Source organism: Lupinus angustifolius, chromosome LG04 (genome assembly GCF_001865875.1).
Source record: "Lupinus angustifolius cultivar Tanjil chromosome LG04, LupAngTanjil_v1.0, whole genome shotgun sequence".
Lineage (NCBI taxonomy): Eukaryota > Viridiplantae > Streptophyta > Magnoliopsida > Fabales > Fabaceae > Lupinus > Lupinus angustifolius.
In genome coordinates, this window is record NC_032012.1 from 51,698 (window position 1) to 53,169 (window position 1,472).

General features: G+C 25.7%; 1 long non-coding RNA gene across 1 annotated transcript in view; it reads right to left on the reverse strand.

The window, feature by feature from the left end:
• LOC109344926 overlaps positions 1-1,269 on the reverse strand; it is a 14,357-nt gene extending 13,088 nt beyond the window's left edge. Inside the window, exon 1 of the long non-coding RNA XR_002107364.1 lies at positions 1,258-1,269. This is a non-coding gene — a long non-coding RNA (uncharacterized LOC109344926). The remainder of the gene's footprint in view (positions 1-1,257) is intronic.

A 1,472-nucleotide genomic window follows, 5' to 3' on the forward strand; every position in this document is an offset into this window, starting at 1 on the left:
TATATATATATATATATATATATATATTAGTTTAAGGTAATGCTTATTTATATTTATAAATTAGGTCTAAATAGTATTTAAGATAATATCTAAGGTTATACTTATTAAAATATAAAATAAAACTTTATCTTAAAAGTAAATAAAATAGATAATATGTCACAAAAGTATAACCACATAGTATATCTAAAAAATCTTAGAGAGATAATTTTGTCAAAAGATTAATTCAAATAATTAGTATTTATAGAATGATATACTATTACAAATTGTTTAGGTAGGTATATTCACTAATCAACTTAATATTATCATACGTAAAATTTAAAACAGAAATCAATTCTTTTAAAATATATTACATCGACTATTTTTCATGCTCTCCTTAATGATATAAGTATCAACTGAGTAACGTGTACAATATTTCATATTTAAATGTAAGTGGAGTGCTAATATCAACTCAAATGTTCTTTTCATTTGGTACTCATTATTTATTTAAAAAAAGAAATATTCTTATTGCAGACAATTATTAATTTATTTAAAAGAAAATATTTTTTATTTCAATTCTTTTTATGGGTGAGTGGAGTGTTAATATCTTCCTCGATTTACGGTCGAATTTTGAGCTTTGAATATTTGTTTAAAGACCATTTTTTATCTAATTTGAATATTCAAGAAAGTTTTCTACGTTTTAACCACACAAAAATATTATAGTGATTCCAAATCTTTTGAATGAGGTCAAAATCAAGTTTATTTCTTCTAAGTTATCGAGCAGGTCTTCCCATCACAAATGGGTTTGAGACTATATGTCCTTACACACGCCGCACAATGCACTCGTGTATGCCACATGTCATGCACTGACATGTCCACTACGAGCTTGCCTCCATCGTGACGTGGACACACTGCTTTCCTCTCTGATGCACAACCTACCAAAATCCATGAAGGGAGGTATAAATTTCGGGATAACATCTGTGGTCCAACAAATTGTATTACTGCATGTACTATAAGCTTATGACTGATTGGAAAAATATTTTCAAGTTAAAAAATTAATAATTAATTATTTTTCTGACCAACCGTAACTAATAATACATACAGTGACATAATTTGTGGAACGTTCTACACCTATTAATCATTTTCTATTTGAGTGTAAAATGTGTGCACTAACAGTATAAAGATTTATACACAGTCAGTACATCATCCACCATTCATTTGCAATAATGATGACTAAAAATCAATGGTAAATGATGTAGTGGCAATGTAAAAAACTTTTACACTGTCAGTGTATATATCTTTTTCTCTTTCAATTTTCTACCATTTTTTTGTATTAAAACTATATATATAGAAGTTATAATAATAACACTTACTATTATATTTAAGTAATTGACTTGATGATAAAATATATATTCTCAATTGCACTTTTATAAAAATAATTGCTAAATATCCATATTTTGATATTATTAAATAATATATTTTAGGAGGTAATAAAA